Source organism: Chamaea fasciata, unplaced genomic scaffold, assembly GCF_029207755.1.
Source record: "Chamaea fasciata isolate MVZ Bird 193981 ecotype frontalis unplaced genomic scaffold, bChaFas1.0.hap1 SCAF_2, whole genome shotgun sequence".
In the NCBI taxonomy this organism is placed as follows: Eukaryota; Metazoa; Chordata; class Aves; order Passeriformes; family Sylviidae; genus Chamaea; species Chamaea fasciata.
Genome location: NW_027094087.1, coordinates 103,686,956 through 103,703,883, shown reverse-complemented (window position 1 = coordinate 103,703,883; position 16,928 = coordinate 103,686,956). Strand labels below are relative to the sequence as shown.

At 40.8% G+C, this 16,928-nt stretch overlaps 1 long non-coding RNA gene across 1 annotated transcript; it reads left to right on the top strand.

Moving 5' to 3' along the window:
• Window positions 1-14,863: 14,863 nt before the first annotated feature.
• On the top strand, window positions 14,864-16,002 carry LOC136286103 (uncharacterized). The gene is made up of 2 exons (XR_010719758.1): window positions 14,864-14,970; window positions 15,130-16,002. It is a non-coding gene; the product is annotated as an uncharacterized lncRNA (long non-coding RNA).
• Window positions 16,003-16,928: the final 926 nt, after the last annotated feature.

The window sequence follows — 16,928 nt, the reverse complement described above, 5'->3', positions numbered from 1 at the left end:
TTTGTGGTAGAATGAATCACTAAACTTTTCATGAGGCAGATCTGACACCTCCTTAATCCACAGATAAGTCTGAGTTTATGAATCGCTGAGTAAGTCATACAAAGCTAACATGGTGGAAACATAGATATTTAAATATTAACATTAATGTTTTCAGTTCTCTTAAGTACAGGACAGAGGATTCCAACCAATAGTATTATTTTTGAGTTTAGTAACTGTACATCACAATCTGCTTGTTATTAAGGACACACTGGCACTACCACTGTTTCAAAATGATTCTTTGAAATTTCATTCCACTTCACATAAGATGTACATCCTAGTTGTCTACATAAAAAAACCCACAATGTAGATGAGCATAATTATTCCCTCTGGAAAAGAATACAAGGGAAACCTAGTGATTATGACAATTAAAAATAGGAAGAAGATTCTTACAGCTCCAGTTTCTTGTAGATTTCTGACAATCAGAAACAGATGGACAAATGCACCTACAAGAAAGACATTTGCATAGAAACCTACAAAAATTTATGCCCTTGGACTCTACCTCAGCCAAAGTTCTTGACCATTTTTGGAGCAGGCTTGTTAAACTCAGGGATACTACTCAGAAGTTTCATACTACACACAGGCCGAAGTACCTTGCTCAGTTAAGTTCTTAGACAAGTCTAACAGAGAGAAATCAACATTCCATGATAGCCACTGTCCCTTTTGCACTTTCAGCAAACAGACCTCAAACTCCAGAGGCTATCCCAAGCTATCTTAGCAGCAGCTACGCATTCACCATTAACGTTAAAAGTTTTCCTTCCCCTACCATGTTAGCAAAAACTTGAGGTTTTCAGTTTCCAAGGATGCTAGTCTAGCTCTGTAATCAAACACCAAAACCCGTCTTTAATTGTGTTGGAAACAAAAGTTACTTTTACCAAATAAATTACTTCAATGTGCAAGCTTTTTTTTAAAGTATTATATGCCAGTTTGACAAAATAATAGTGACTGTATTACTTTACTTTTCAATCAATTCAGCCAAATTAGGCAATGAGTAGGGAAGGGAATGAAAATTGTGTGATAGTTGAGATTATATCAAGTCTAAAACTTTCCATAATGTGTTGGTTGAAGACCAAGGGAAAAAGTCTGACAAGCAGTTGGATTTGTTTCAAAAGTTCAGTTATCGCCTTTTATCTAGACCCTGCTTGGAAAGAAAACATTATCAAGCAGAAATAGTAATTTCGCAGTTGGCAAGACTTGGCATTCAACAGCAGTTCTTGTAACACCACAGCAGTACAGAATGTGACTCATCATTCGTCCTTAGGCTGCACAGGCTCATTCTCTGACATCCAACAGCTTCTCCTTTATTTTGGTTGGGTAGGAACATTAAGGCTCTCGATTTTCCAATGTATTTCAGAGTGATTTTCCTAAAATCTGAATTTAGCAAAGTAAAATTTCAGCACTTGGATGGGTTGCAATCAATCATTCCATGAGTGGAAAGCTTACTAGACACTAGAGACAGTGATTCTTATAGTTGGTTGCTCAAATACTTCATCCTTTTCTTTTACAGTAATGTTCAGGAAGACCACTTGTTGGCAGGATAAAAAAGGTCACTGACCTCTGTTCAGTTGACAGGTTTACTTGCAGTGCACAGTTATACTCCAGAAGGAAGCAGCCAGGGAGTAAGCCAACAGAGATCGAAACCACAGATACATCAACTTAAAAAAAAAAAATAGAGAAAGAAAGAGATTTCTGAGATATTTCATCATCAGATCATTTCATGCCAATGTATTTTCTCTGTCCTTTGAGAGAGATTTTCTCAGATTTTCTCTGGGTATTTTCACATGCTAATATGGCTACCACTGAAATTGCAAGAGAATATCCCTCTTCTAAGGAGGATGTGTTCATTTGATCTCTTTTAGGTCAGCTTTTAGACTGAAGACATAAAAGCATGTGTTTCTCACAAATGACCATCAAAGGGAGTTGACAGAAAGCTCAGATGAAAACCTCAGTGTTACAAGGAGAGGTAAATCAAGACAGACAAATTCCATCCTGGGATCCTTCAGGCTGAAGACACATGGGTCTCCAACAAGATCTAAACCTGTAAAATATAAAACATACTGCCAGGGGGAAAAAAAAAAAAAAAAAAAAAAAAAAAAAAAAAAAAAAAAGTTTTGATAACAAGGACACAAATGACACTTCACCTGTTTGACAGCAACTCCACTCTCTGTACAACCAGAGCACAAATATGACTGTGCTAGGGAAGTCTGAAGCAATAGCACCTCATCTGTGTTGCTCTTCTGCATAGTAATGAGTGATTGGCACAACTCAGCTCCCTCAAGCTGAAGCTACTCAATAAAGCCCAACATTCACATTAATTTAATGGCAACATTTCCTTTGTCAATAAAGGTCACTAGATTTGATCATTCTGCATCTGCACAGTTGTTTGGATAAAATTAATTTCCTCAGTGAAAAAACAAAGAATATTTTCATTAGCAGGATTTCCCTGTTAATAAAAATGTGATGCTTCCCACCTACCCCCACCCCCAGCTGAGAATTTAGTTTCTAGTTTCTCCTAGTCATGTGATAAGCTCATTACTGTAAAAAAAACCTATTAATTAATTATATGAACCAGAAGGACTGTTGTGAGCTTGTACTAAAACTCAGAAGCTGAGCAGAGATCATTTGGACCATCAGCATGGCTTTGATAAAGTAAAAGACCAAACTGAAGAGGAAAAAACTATCCTGATCTGCAAGTTCACCTGCAGAGAGCCCTGAAATGATAGCACACTGCAGCAAAAAATGCCTTTCTTCTTGAAATTACTGCAAGCTGACCTTACTCAAAATATGAGAACCACTGCAGAAAAAAAAATGGCACTCCACAAAATAACAACACATAGTACAGAAAATTAGGGGAAAAAAACAGTTAAAATCACATTCTAACCACATTTTCCTCTTTGATACAACAAATAACTTCAATTTTCAACAATGGGAGTTACTCACATACAACAAATGGAAAATAGGCCCCAGTCTGCTCAGAAATTGGTGTGAATGGAAAACACAGATTACAGGCAACAATAAAATATATTTCTACTGATAGCTTACGTTTCTTCTGTTCTCGTTCAGATTCAGGGAATATGTCCTTGTATCTCTATCCTTTTTCTTCTTTCCTTTTGGGAGGTATTTTCCAATTTTTAAATATTGAAATTCAAACTCAAAATACACATATTTAGCACCTTGAATATTCTGATCTTCAAGAGGTTTTGGCTAGAAAGGTGGAAAGTGTCTGCTTTTTCACCATGAAGCATTAAAAAGCATAGAGGAAATAGTGGAAGTCATTATCAGGATACTTCAGCTTACTGTTTATGCTTCCAGAAAGCAAACATATAAAATGAAAGCAAAGCATGTCTTGATACAATGTAGCAACAATTTCAAGAAAACTTTTCAAAACTTTCACTATTCAAATATTTTAATTCCATTTTAAAAATCTATCCCTAGGTTCACAGCATTATGCAGCACTATCATGCATAGACTTCATAATATAATCTACAGGGGCACAATTGAAATAAAAATCTGCAGAATATCCTTGGATCTTTCCTGTTCCAGAGAGTCAGAAACATGTAAGCTTCCTTCCTGGGGTGATGTCAAAGTCTGGACAGAGACACTCAGAAACAAAGGCAGCTCTTTATCGAAGGCTGAATGTAAGCCAAGCTGTTCCCTGTGCTTGCTCAAGTTCGTTTATTGGGTTGGTTTTTTTTTCAGTCCTAAGCACAGGTATCCCCAGAAGTCACTTCACAGCACAGTCAAGGAGACATCTACTCCCCATGTCAGAAATATCCAGTTCATCTGCTCTGATGAGGATGAAGTTTGGTCCCTGCATGGTAAATATCAGGTTGAGCTGTAGATGAGACACACCAGAGCCCAGCTAGCAGAGGTGAGACTTCTTTCTGATCTAAAAAGATATCATTTTTCTAATGTGAGTACAATTTTCTTTTTATTTTTACTTTTTTCCTAGTTCCATACCTATTTCTCTTTACGTGAAGCCAGTTATCCATATCAAGTCTAAAGAACATGTTTCAAAGTCTTTGAATAAAATTTCTTTCTATTTAATTCTTTTTAAAAATAAATAAATTTTAAAAAGAACCATGGACAACGTTCCAATTAACTTTAGGAATTTTCTCAGAAACAACCTGAAACATTGAACCCCAATTCAATATTACAGTGTCTTGGATTGTGTCATTTTTAATGACTTAAAATTAAGAGTACCAATAATCTCACAAGATTTAATTTTCTTTGGTTTCTCATCAAAATATTCAGATATTTCCTCCTTTGCATCGTTTTAGACTAGACTGAACAGTCAAATATTTTTGATCACACTTTCCACCCTGCACTGTTCCTAGAAAAGCTTAACCATGTTATGACATGCATGTGGTCAGTAATTTGATGAGGGGAAAAGGAGAAAGAATTCATCAGCTAACAGGAGTAACTAGTACAGAAGAATATATGAAAACTAAGTAGAGAAATCTGTAGCAGAAGAAATATAATTAAAGAGAAAGCTTTCTGGAAAGTTAGACATGAAAAACAATTTCTTATTCTGAAGTTTTCCTCTTTCAACATTTCATTACTAGTCCCTTGGGGCTGTCCACACAATTGCTTAGGAACCATATTATTTATGCATAACTTGGATCTTAGTTCAATAAATCAAAATAATTTGATTCCAGTCATAACCATTTAATATAACAGATGTAACTATTCCAAAAACCTATTCAGAGAAATATAAAGAAAATTATTTGTCACTTATACTTTTGCCATCAACTTTAAAAGAGCTACAAGGGCTTTTGAAATTTTATGGCTGCCTTTAAAAAGATGGCACTAGTGAGCCCATATACCACACATTAATTTACCCCTATCATCTTCTAAGATGAAGTTCTGGATGTAGCTCCAAACTAGGATTTACAATCATTTTCAATAAAGTCTGCACATTACAGAGATTAGTGGAGTAGAAAATAATGAAGAAGATGCCCTTACAGAAGGTTTTCAATTGCATGGCAAAGTGGCTCACTGCATTGAAAAAAACTCTTGAAATATGACAAAGTGCAGGAGGTAGATCCTACCTACTGGATAGGAACTCATTGGATGGACAACATGGGAGTTGTCAGACTGAATAGTGTGAAGGGCTGCTTCATGCCCTGACATCAGAAAAGGGGGATATCAAACACTAGAGTAGGGATGTTGCTGCAGTACAGAGGCTTGGCCGGTTGGGAATAGTATGGTTCAGTTGTCCATGGTGATATGAAGCACAGTCAGAGAGGACAGGAAAAAAACCCAAAAGGTTTGACAGAAAATCTTGTGTTATAAGCCTTAAGGTCTCAAAATACACCTTATGAAAGTCAAAACAGAGAAGAGCAAAGCCTGAAGGGTCAAACAAAGAACAGGCCTGGTAGAGAGTAACAAATATGTTGATTAGAGGCAAGGTCAGACAAATGAAGGTCTGATTTGCTGGCACCAAGATGCAATTATCAGAACAGTTTATCTTCAGAATGAGCTGTGGTCATTTGTATATTACACATTGAAATGAGAAGTGTGCTGAACAGCCAAGGTGGTGTTTTCCAGTCTTGGCAATCACACGTGGATAGGAAAAGCAGAACCAACTATCATGGTTTAACTCCTGATGACAACTAAGCACCACACATCTCCTCGTCCCCACTTCCCCAGTGGGATGGTGGAGAGAACCAGAAGGGTAAAAGTGAGAAAACTCATCGGTCAAGATAAAGACATTTTAAAAAAACAAGAGACAAGCATGCAAGTAGAGCAAAACAAGGTTTTCACTCCCTACATCCCATGAGCAGGCAAATATTCAGACATCTTCAAGAAAGTGGGGCTCCATCACTCATAGGAGTGTCTTGTGAAGACAAACACCATCATCCCCAAACGTCCCTCCCCGCTTTCTCCTTCTTCTTCCAGCTGTATATGCTGAGCATGACTTCACATGATAAAAAATATCTCTTTAGTTACTGGGAGTCAACAATCCCATCCGTGTGCCCTCTCTGAGCCTCTTCCCCTTCTTCCTCCAGGACAAAGCTCCTCTGACCACATGAACCATCTGCTTGAGCTACACCACAGCAGTGCTTACTTTTCATTTCTGCCTGCAAAGAGAGCTGATGTGTAGACTACCATGGATGTGCAGTCTCAACAGGTTTGATTCTATGAATTCCATGCCTTCTGACATCCAGGTTTGTTTTTTTTAGATTTGTCCCCAGGGCCAGGGGAGTGTCACTGGCACAAAATAACACAGGAAGGGGAGTGTAATTCTAAAACACCTTTGTAACAAATACTTACCCCTGCCATTCCTGTTTTTATTTAGGAATACTGATTTCCTGCTTACCTTTCCCAAAAGATAGTGTGAAAAATTCTACCCTGGCTCCTCTGTGATAGCAAATTTGGCTTGCACTTAGATACCTCTGTTTCTACATCAAAGAATAATAATTATTTTTACTTTTTTTAAACCAGGACTATGCAAACAAATGTTCATAGTCATATGTAGCATTTTTCCAAGAAGCCAAGTATTTAGCACCCTCATCCTGTGATCTTCAGTGAAAATGAAAATGGTCACCACCTTACAACAGATGCCAATCAGCTCAGCAATACCCACACCATTTTTATCACATTACTACATTAAACACAGAGTAGCATTTAGTAAAAACAGAAAATTTGTGAGGAATGTTTAAGTTGCAGCTGGGGGGTTATTTTTAAAAACAACAAAAATGTCAGTGATCCAAGGATACAAAGATATGTGGCATGATGCCCATGTCTCAGCCAAGGAAACAGGAACAGATGACACCAAATATGCTATAGGCTGTTAGTTAGAGGAATGTGCCAACAGTGCAATGTGTTACTACACAGGAAGCCTGAGTTCAGAAGCAACAAGAGCTTGTTGAAACTGCAGCTGAAATGGTGTTCTACAGAAAATAGCTTTTTCACAAAACAGGCTTATAAAACACACCAAAACACACACACACAAACACACACAAAAATCTCATTTAAAATACATTAAGAAAGAAAAACTGTTTTCTAAATAGAAAAGAAACAGGTTTTGATGATTTGCCAAAAATGAAAGAGATAGCTGAGTGTTTATTTGCTTCCTGGCTTGAAGATTTTTCTTGTCAGTGATGCTACAGAAATCAAAAATGTAATAATTTTTCAGCTTTTTACTTTTGCTAAGTTTCTGCCCTGGAAATTTGCTTTCATCACCCTTCAACAGGAAGCAGTTAATTTTCAAATAGCTGTAGCAACATTCACCTGGGTGCCTCCTTTCTCCTGTTCCTGGATATGACAGAACTAGCTAACATTTAAACCAGCAACAGCACCAAAGGCAAAATGCTGTGTATTGTTTTTCTTTAAACTTGCAATCACGGACAATTCCACGTGGAATTACAAACAAAGCAGTCTTTAATTAACTACCGTTGAAATATACCCTCCTCCCACGAGCTCCTCTCAGAACAACAAAGCAAAAAATGCTCAAAAAGGAGCATTTTCATGCTATTTTTTAAACCTGCCTTACAGGAATGGTGCACCTCCTGCCTCTAGGTACAGACTGTGTTTTCTGGGTCTTATACAACATTCTGCCATCCTCATTTCCTCCAGAGGAGTGGCAGCTTGCAGCACCTTTATAAAGGCTGGCAAGGATGAATTTAGCCCCTGGAGTCTGTGACCTGAGCTGGCTGGAGCCCAGCCACACTGGATGGGGAACAGGCAAGGGCAGTGACACAGGCAGTGCACTCACAAGAGATGCATTAGCTCAGCCACAGCCATGTGCCTGTGATGCATGCATGCGGCTTGGCAAGAGCACAGGAATCTCTGCTTCAGTCAGTGTAAAAAGCCCTGAAAAGAAGGGGTGTGGGTGGCAAAACCCAGCCTGATCCTACTGCCATCCCATCTAGGGGGCTCCAGCCCCTGGGGTGGCTTTGTAGGGCAGCTGTAAGGCAGTTTATTTGAGACCTGTTTCTAAGAGTTTGTTTATTATATGGTAGCATTTGTTGTGCCTGCCGTGGAAATAACAAGAACACATTTAGATAAAGAGGCTTTATTTTCTTAAAATAAATTTGTTAATGATCCTGATCTCATAATCCTTACAGTATGAAAAAAGTTAAGCACTTACTGGCCTAGGTGCAGGTGACAGAAAATGAATTTTACAAAACATGGATGGTGCAACTAAACAACAGTTGTATCTAGTTAATATTCAAACTGAAACATCAAAAATAAGATACATTAAAAGCTTTCTGACTTTCAACGGCAACTGGGGGGGGAGTGTCATTGCAAAATCAATCTGTTTTCAGTCTCTGATTAAGTCACTGTTCAAGGGCAGTCTTTTCAAGATTAAAATTAAAAATGCCAATAGCAGCACAGTCATGACAGAGATATGATGCCAGTATTGCAGTTTCCCAGCCCCACTACACATCACCAGTGTAGATTTCCTTCAGGATGAGAAATGATAAGGAGCATTAAGGAAAGACAAGCAGTTTGGGGTCAGTTGCCTGTTCTTCCAGGAGTAATAGCTTGAACTCTGTGGCACCCTTTTAACTGGGCCTAGGGCTACCTTGCCACCCTTTGCAATACCAAGTAACCTTCTTTTGATACATTAAGTCTATGGGCTCCTAAAATGGCCTCTATATTTAGGTTACCTTCTCCAGGATTGGGGGATGCCAGGCGCTCACAGCTCCTCTGCTGTTCCTGAGACAAGAGGCAATCTATAGTGAAACAGCAATCTATGGTGATCCTTCTATGGAAGGATTCAAATAATGGACTTTTCCAGTGTGATCAGATTATGGGAAATTTTTTAGTGTCCTTCTGTGATACTATCAGGCAGTAGATGGAGATACAACTGAAAACTGACTGAGCTTTTAAGCTGGGAATGTGGAGCTCTGAATTCTCACAAATAATGTTATTTCATATTTATAAGATAGCTTTAAAGAGTGAGTCAACAAAATCTATCCCTGGTGTGCTTATTATGATGCACTGATCTTTAAAAATGGGTTGAGAGACAACCTGAGGACTGGAAAGTGTATTGTACAGAAATGAATAGGTCTGTTTAGACAAATAGATACAAGGTGCATTTGTGGTGATTTCCTTCTATTTGGGCCCAGGCAGGTTTTCTTTCCACAAAGAGGTATATATTCCTTTATTCTCTGCACCATTCAAGTAGTTGTGAACCCACCTTGTCCTTAGTATTGTGTGACAGCCTGCTGAGGAAATGGCCCCAAAATAATGAGGGATGGGATTCAGTGAAATATTGTTCGTATTTTTACTGCCACACAGATCTACACAAAGGCTCCACAATAGCAACAGCATTCTGCTGATCTACTGATTTTCTTCTGTGTAAACCCCACAGAGGCACAATAACAAGAGCAATATAATAAAGGAGCCATATAAAACTTTGTGACTGTGCTTGTTATGACTGTTTCTTTAAATAAGGCAGACCATGAGAAAATAATGTGTCCTGTCCATACAGTGCAGTATTGCATCTCCTCACAGAAAAATAATTCATGAAGGGAGCACTTCAAATCTATTAAAATATTCCCACTTCCTCTTCCACCAGCTTCCATTAAGAATAGCAGGAAAGGTTAAAGGTTTAATGGATGTTGAGGTTGAACTTGCTGTCCTTTTCAGGCCCTCCTGGATGGAGCCAATGGCCACCACTCATGCTGTGCATTACCACTGCCTGAATAAGCTTCCTATATTTTGCCTGACTTTTTGATTAACAAAGACTTTCAGTCTCTAAGGCTCTGCAGCTCAAGACAAGATCTTGTTTTCAATAGCAAAAATATACCTTGGTTTATTCTCCTCTTCAATCAGGGGAATTAGGTTTTTAAAACTTGTATTTCCAGATTTTGCAGAACTGAGTAAAGCTCTTAGGAGTACATCTGCACTGAATGTAGGAATTTTTCCATCTCCCACCAAGGCATGAGATTCCATTGGAATGTGACTTTTTCAATCCTGACAAAAAATGCCAGTATTTTCAGGACTCTGAAACATTTTGATATGGATCTTAAAAACTGGATATCACACTAGTGAGTTCTGGCTCCACAGGACACAACAAACTGCTGTCACATTATCTGAGCCACCCAGGGAGGTCACTGACACAGAATAAGGAGTATAGCAGCCCCCAGAGCCCCTTTCAGGGCAGGTTTTTCTGGACTTTAAAACTCATGGCAATTCAGTCTGGAGCAAATCCCAAAAGCAGAAATCTTCCTATTATTCACTGAAAATGCATCAAAGAAGAGAAACATCTATAAGGCATTCAGATTTTATAAATTGGCATTTTTCAACAAAGGCATACTTTTTCAGGAAATTCCTGGCCAGCTCTAATCAGGAATGCATCTGGGAATGAAACGTTTCGTCAGATCTATGGGCAAGATGGATTTAGCCAAGAAAGGAAAGGAATGTGATCAGCGATCCAGAAGATCAAAGGACATGGAAAATCAGAGGAGGATAGAATCAGCCAGCAAAATTCTTTACTTGCAATTAAAGCAGTTTAACACCTGATCTGATGAGAAGCAGAGTGTTTACCCATGAAAACCACAGTTCTGGACAAAAGAGGCTGCATTACTGGGAGCAGAGAAGACCTAAGCAACCACAATCACAGTGCACAGCTTTGATTACACACTTTGGGGCCAGAGGCAATGGGGAGAAAGTAGGAACTGAGACCTCTCATTTTCTACTACCAATTCAATGATTAATTATCAGTGCATGACAGTATTTATCCTCAAGAAAGTGAAGTTTGTTTCCAAAGAAAGTTTCAAAATAACACCAACCTAACAAACAGAATTCTGTGGGTCCTGGGGAGCAGACACAGTTCAGCTGCACAGTAAATTTAATTTCTCAAAAGTAATGTTGTTTACATTGTCTCCACATTAGCCTCTAAAAAATTAGAAAAATGAAAGCTGAGATCTCCAGAGCATTATTTTCAAGAAAGTATTGTCAACAGGCAATAGTTCTATTGTTCCTCTGAGCAGGGGCATTTTGAACTAAATGTCCTATTTTTCCAGCCACTAAACGGTTATGACTTCTGGCATAAGGCTGAAGATGCAATTTCAAACCCCCCTCAAGCAGAGAAGAAACTGAACTTGGCTAGGTTACTGCCTGGCTGACTGGCTGGCTGGATCAGTGCCCTACTAGCCAAGTTACTGTACAAGAGAGAGAATTTGGGTCCTTACTGCACCAGTGGCATCCCAGCTCTGGCGCTTCAGCCACCTTCTCAATAAATTAGGCTCCAAAACAACCATCTTCCCCAGCACTCACTCCACCTGCCCTACACCAACAGTTCCATGCTTTCTGCTTTCACTCAGTATCTCCCTGCTTCCTCTCCCTGAACCCAAACCACCACCTAGAAGCTGATTACAACAGTCCCTCTACCTTGGGGATAAACCCCTCTGTGGAGGTACTTACCTGAGCCACAGGACAAATGTTTCCACACAGATGTTAATTGCCAGAAACCACTCACTTCAAATCAATGACACTGCCATAAATTCACAGACTAGAGAATACCAGTCTGTAATTCTCCCCATCCCACTTGGATTACCAGCCAAACACTAGGCAGACTGAAGAGAAAAAAATATTCTTTAAGAGAAAATAGATCTTGTTTAAATGTTTTCCCACATGGAACATCTGAACATCAGAACTGCTAACACATCTGCAAGTTAAAAGTTGCCTCTTCCAAAAAAATAAAAGCAACATGGCATTTTTTGTCTAAATTGAGCATTCAAGCAGTCATCAGATTTTATGAAGACTTGAGGGATCATACAGGGACAGGCATGTAGTGTGCATTTTTCTTACTTTTTTTTCCTAACTTTCAGATCTATACAATGTCCTTCATTATATGCTCTGTAGCTGGAATGTCCAGGCTCTGAAGTGCAAGGAGCAGTCTACTTTTTCCACCAGCAATTTAGCAATTCTGGCACTCCAGGATCTTCTGAATCCCATTATTCATAGGTATCATGTCTCTTGGTTTGAGACCTCTGGAACAAAGGGAGCTTTGTACTGAACAGGGTACGAATAATTGTAATATGTGATATGTAGTAAACTTGTAGCTGCAGAGTCTGTGCCATCTGGAGAGGCAGGGATTTATACAAGCTTTTTGTGAAACCAGAGTGAAGGAAAAAATTCGCTGTAGGAATAAAGCTGAACCTGTACAGCCATGCAGGATTCAGGTGAATCTTGGAATAGAAATGCCTCATGTGAGTATTTGTAATTAAGAGACAGTGTAGTGTGAGCCCTCCAGACATTGCTGTCACATACTCTGAGCTGGACCCAGTTAGAAGCAGCAAGTACATACTCACCTGCTGGCTGCTGGAAATTACTGTCTCTGGGAGACAGAGAAAAATCAATTATTCACATCTCCTCTCTCACTGTTACCCACAATGCTACCAGCAGACATGGAAAACAGAGAAGGTTAGGGCTTGATTTTAACAGATTCCTTTAGACTACCCTTATCTGTCACTGGATAGAAAAACTTTAAAAGGAAAAATCACTGTTCGACTTTCAAAAACAGACAAGGAATGTTTAAATGCTATTAGCATACCTCCTCCTGATGTCCTGTTTCCATTTATCACACCTCCTTTCAACAACACTGCACTTCCTTTAACCCATGCAACTGTCACTTGAGCAAGTTTGGGGAACCAATATGTTGACAGTTTGTTAATTGTGGTTGAATCCTTATAAGTGTTTAACATCACGCCACAGACCCTTTTCTGAACGCAAGGGCGTTTGTTACTCATCTGTGTGCATTACCTCTACCCTGGCCAAACACTGGGCATTGGCAGTGAGCTGAAAATGAAACATTTTTGGAGACTCATCTCTTCTGTTCCTGTCAGCTACACTTCTGTCCCAGTATTCCGGTTCCTATCAGCACCCATCATCTTGTCACCTCCTAGAGTTCAGCTCTCCAGGGGACTGATAAAATCAAGGGAAGTCACAACCAGGATAAGACTCTCTGAAGAAGATCTCTAACAATGAGGACACGTATGGAGACACTAAAGATTAACCAACCACACTTCAAATAATGCTGCCTGGAAAAAGAAAATAAGAGTAAGAGGAGGGATGAGGGAGTGTAAGGGAAGCAGCACAGGCAGATGTCTGCCAATGTTCTTATTGCAGATCTCCCAGCCTCTTCCAGGGGGAGAAGACACAAAGTTTGAAAGCGCACACCATCAATGCTGCAGAGAAAAGGAAAACTATGTAAAACAGTGCCAAGCAGAGACACAATCCATCTCTGGAAAGCCTGTGCCTAAAAAACAGTGTACAGGTGTTTCTCAGCAGAGCTGGGGGCCTCTTGTGTGTCTGCAAAGGGTGTCTGAGTTGAGAAACAGATGAGAGAAGTAATGGCTCCTTGTTTCATCTGTCATGGGTCACCAAAGGGGGCTAAGCTGTGCACAAGCCAGCTCCCAAATCACACGGTCTGGGAAGAGGCGCACTTCAGCTTCCAGCATGTTGAAGGAAACGACGTATGGAGGGAAGGAGCCACCACACATTTGCTGCTGCCAGGCTGGGGTGGCCCTTCCTGCAGTCTCACCGCTGACAGCAGCCACTGCAGCCAGTCCTGCACCCAGGGACATGCCAGACATGACCAAGTGAGAGCAGGTGGTGCAAGGGGGCTCTGGGAGCTCAGGTACAGGAGGCCAGGGCTGCTCAGCAGAAGAGGCTCAAGCAGGGCTGCCACCAGCACTTGCAAACAAACCTCCTGCATCTCACCTTTCAGGCACACATGAAGGGAAGCCAATGCTGATGACATTTGCTTATTCACAGCTGGGGGAGCTTAATCAAAAGACAAAAAAAAGGCTGTTCAGTTTTGCTTTCTATTCCCTTCAGTGCTATTCTTCTTACTTTAAAAATGAATGTCATAGCAAAGATTTATATTTAATGCTTTGCTCGTCAGAGACAGAAGGAGAAATAAGCTGCTGAGAAGCAAGAAACTCTGAGAGTGGGGATGGGGATTTATCCAGGAATGACAAATTTTGGGATTAGGTCCATTTTGAACTAATTTAACTCCAACTGAAGCCACTGCTCTGTTCACTCAGTGCAGGGTTCATTTCATGCACCAGACTCTTTTCTGCAAGACTGTGGGCAAGAATGAATTCAGACTTCAGAGGAAACCATTTGAAGGGGAAAAAGGAAGAATGTTCAATCTGTCTTTAAACAATTTCACCAGGAGGACTGTTTCAATAGAAGGATATTGGGTGTTTCTCCTGTATAATACCTGAGAACCACCACTTAACATTGGCTTGCTGCTAATGAAATACATGTAGCAGTGCATTAAAGTAACAGTTATTTGAAGGAATCTGTCAATAAATGCAAACCTCTTTTGTTTCTCTTATGTACCTGAAGACCCACTCCAGTTCTTCTGTTCTACCTTGAGATTAATTATGGCACAGCCTGTAACAAAGTATGTCCCATCCAGCAAAGACTGCTAGAGGACGTAGTGTAGCTCACTTTTTTGTATTTATATCTTTCTATTTATTCCCACTTGCAAACATTTTTGCAAACTTTTTCCCATTTTGGATTTCCTCTCAACTGTACATTCATGAGACAATGTATCAGTCCCTCCTGTTCCATGTGGAGGTAATTTCATTTCAGTTTCATCCTCATTTATGAGAACATTGTGTTGAGCACATTACCCAGAAATCTTTGACTCTCACCTTGGGCAAGGCTGGTCATGTTTGTCACAGCCCACATGTGAAGCCCAGATAAACCTCTCCTGGCTGTTCAGAAGAGCACAGTACCTCAGCTACACTAACGCCTAGCGACAGCTCACCTGTAGTCAATTTCAGACAATTCTGCCCTAAAATAAATTTCCCACCAGCCTTGTTTTGACCCATACATGCAAGTTTCCTACTGAGCCAATGCTCTCTGGCAGCATAATACTCAGAAACAGATAGTGCATGCAATAAAGGAGTTATGGAAGGCTTCAGAAGAGAAGCTTTGGGGAAAAGATCCACAGATAAGGTACATTTTACTGAACTCATGAAGGTTATGTCTTTTAATGAGGTACCCTAAACTTAAGATGCTGACTGGGTAACCTTCTGAGGTCCCTGTCTGGTTATCATGAATACAGTATCTACCAAGCAGGATATGTTGAACCTAATTCTCTTGTTCTTTCTGCAGGATTGTTGCAAATTTTATTTTAGTGTGCTTCTGGTCTTGTTTAATAGACAAATTGCATCTGCAAAAATATATGTGAAAGACCTCAAAGTGGCTAGTGTTCATGAAAAATAAGAAAAAGCTGCAGTGTCATGGTTTTCTTCTGATCCTCAGCACAGCAGGAGCACATGCTGAGTGACAAAGCAAAAAATTTTATGAGAGAATTAACCTCTACATCTATTTAAAAATGCAAAAAAATGTCAGTCTTGCTTTGGGTCATCCTGCCTTTTCTTGTGAACCACCCAGATGCTGATTCCTTCCATCTGCTTGTGTAAAAAAAAGTTGCAAGGTGATACTAAAAACCACCACAAACTGGGTCATTTACTGATCAGCAAGTGAAGGAGCACACCTCATTCCTTGAGGACACTGCAGAGGTATGTGACCTGCTTTGCTCAGCCAGCTTTTACAAACCGCCAAGAGACACCTCTTCTCTTCTCTGGGCCATCCAGAGGACTTTTATCGCTGCAAATCTCCCCCGCTGCAGTGGGAATAAAAGTAACTGAGTGGCTCAGAGTCAGAATCCAAAGCTGAGAGAGGAAAAGCACAGCCTAAAGCAACTTCACCTCTGCTTGCCTTCTGCCTCTGTGAAGCGCAGCCATCAAAGCAGCAGTAACACGGCGGTGGCATGGAGCGCACGGCTCTGCGTGCGGGACCGCACAAGGACATGTCATCCCAGGGACTGAACGAAAGGAAAACAGGGAAAACATGCTCATCTTCCTGCACACTTGCATCCCCTGAACACTCAGCCCCCTCCTTCTGGGGTCTCCCAGAGAGACCATGGTTTTCTGCTTTTGGGACTTTTTCCTGGGGAAAGGCAACTCAAAAGTAAAATGGTGTTGTGGGCAGGACCAAATGTTGAATCAGCCCTGGCCATGTCCTCCATCTGGGCTCTTCTACCATCTTTTTGGTCTCTCCTGTCAGCTTCTTAGTGTCTCCTGGACACACCCAGACCCTCAGAGGGATCAGGGCTCAAACCCCTTGCCTTCCACCAAGGCAGTTCTTCCCCAGGAAGAGAAAAACAGAGGAAGCTGTGTCCAAACCAAAAAGAGCTGCTGTCAAGAGTCCATGGGGATGCAGGGGACAGAAAAGGCACCTCTCCCTTTACACCAGCTGTGTCTCCCCACCATCAGCATCACCCCTCTCCTCTCCTGACACCCTGCTCCCACCAGGAGAAAAGAGCAGTAAAGAATTTGAAGCTTAGCATGCGGACTACCTTGGGAAAGATGAACCAGGACAAAAAAAAAGGGGGGGGATTTCCCCACTCTCAGGGAAAATTCAGCCTCTCCCTGGAGAATTAAGGTCAAGAGAAAGAGTGGGCCTGGGAGCAAGTAGGAGAGATTTGGACACAGCCAGAGAGACAGAGAGAAGTGAGTAAAACCACACCACCTTCCTCCAGCTAAAATCTTCCCCTGACCAGCGAATGTCCCCAAGACCCAGGGAACAGAGCGTGGGTGTATCCTGGCTGTTGCACTGCCCAACAGAGAGCAGGGAGGTCCCCATAATTACCCATCTCTTGCCAGAGTAACCAGGACCTGCGATGATGAGACACCACTGCTATTTCTAATGGACACCCACCTTGAACTGCACCTGCCCTCTGCTTCTGCTGGGGCCTAGAGCTGCTTGAGGATGCTGTACCAGCCTGGGCATCAGAGCACAGCTCACAAAACTCCTGCAGGAGAGCTGGCTTGCTCTGCTGGCAAACTGTCATTGCATTGCAGAATGGAACTCTGAGTCTTTCTCTGGCTTTTCCTTGGCTCAGCTCC